Here is a 1,588-nt window from a genome sequence, read left to right on the forward strand (position 1 = left end):
TCCATCATCTATCCATCATCCATCCATTATTTATCATGCATCCATCCATCATCCATCCATCATCCAACATCCATCCATCATCCATCCATTATCCATCATATATCCTTCCATCATCCGTCCATCATCCATCCATCATCCATCCATTGTGCATCATCCATCCATCCATCATCCATCCATCATCCATCCATTCATCCTTCCATCCATCATCCAACATCCATCCATTATCCATCATCCATCCATCCATCACCCATCCATCATCCATCCATCCATCCATCCATCCATCATCCATGATCCATCCATCCATCATCCATGATCCGTCCATTATCCATCATCCATCCATCATCCATCCATCATCCATCCATCATCCATTCATCCATCCATCCATCCATCAATCATCCATGATCCATCCATACATCATCCATCATTCATCCATTATCCATCATCCATCCATTCATTTATCCATCATCCATCCATCCATCATCCATCCATCATCCATCCACTCATCATCCATCTATCATCCAGATGGTCAGTGACCGGTCTTTATGAAACCTGTGAGTTTATAGTGTTTAGAGGTGTAGATAAAAGTGGTGGGTGGAGCTCTGTGAGGACACTTCCTGTTTGTTAAGTCTTAGTCTGGATGGTGGGTCTATGGAGGGTCGTAAAGGGCTCATCTGGGCACCTTAAAGCTCGCCATGAAACTGGAACGTACCATTGGGGTGTTTGGTAAACGTGTGGTGAAGCATTGGTGAGGAGAATAGAAGTGACACACATGATGCTGTTGTATGTTGTCCTTAGACTTCACTCTGGTGGGTAGTGAGGTGGGAGGACTGACTCCTCACTGACGAACGCACGGTGTGTGCACGTGATCTGTAAGTGTCTGTAGGACGTTCATACGATCTACTCTCTGACCGTCTGGTTTCTAACAGTCCAGAAGTGTCGCCTGCTGCACACCTGTATCACCTGTATGGGCCACTGAGGCGACGACTGAAGCAATGATGTTGAAATGACCCCCCCTCCCCCATGCTTCTACTGTGTGATCAAAATAATATCCTGAAACATGTTATTAGAGTCCTTATATCAGATTTATTTTTACCATATTTGATTATTTTGTCTTTAAATATAATATTCTAACATTTCATTGAGGATCCATTCATATACATAAAACATAGTTTGACTGGTTTTCCTGAAGGCAGCATTTACATCTAAGAGGTCATCCTGGATCAGACATGCAGGCTGAGGCGTTTCATCTGCAGAGAAAAGCCTCTCATGTCTCACAGAAAGTCCATTTTCCTCTCAGGGACGCGCAGTCTGCTTAAATTAAAGGGCATCATTTCTTTCTGCTTTCAAATCTCACATTCATACAAAAACTGAGTGCAGAATAGCAAGGGCAGATTCCTGAAAACCTGTTTGAACATCCATTCATTTGTTTTTATTCATGCTCCGGTGCTTCTGGCAGAATCACTGAACGCGCGAAGGTCCGAACGCGCGAAGGTCCGAAGGTAATACCAGGAATCCTGAAACATTATTGCTGGAAGCAGATTTGGCCCTAAATAAAGAGAGTCTAAAGAGGATTTGGATGATTCCCACA

At 43.6% G+C, this 1,588-nt stretch overlaps 1 protein-coding gene across 2 annotated transcripts in view; it reads right to left on the minus strand.

Moving 5' to 3' along the window:
- Positions 1-1,588, minus strand: part of lama5 (laminin, alpha 5) — an 85,368-nt gene that overhangs the window by 7,221 nt on the left and 76,559 nt on the right. The window lies entirely within an intron of this gene.

This window comes from Oryzias melastigma, linkage group LG7 (assembly GCF_002922805.2).
Source record: "Oryzias melastigma strain HK-1 linkage group LG7, ASM292280v2, whole genome shotgun sequence".
Lineage (NCBI taxonomy): Eukaryota > Metazoa > Chordata > Actinopteri > Beloniformes > Adrianichthyidae > Oryzias > Oryzias melastigma.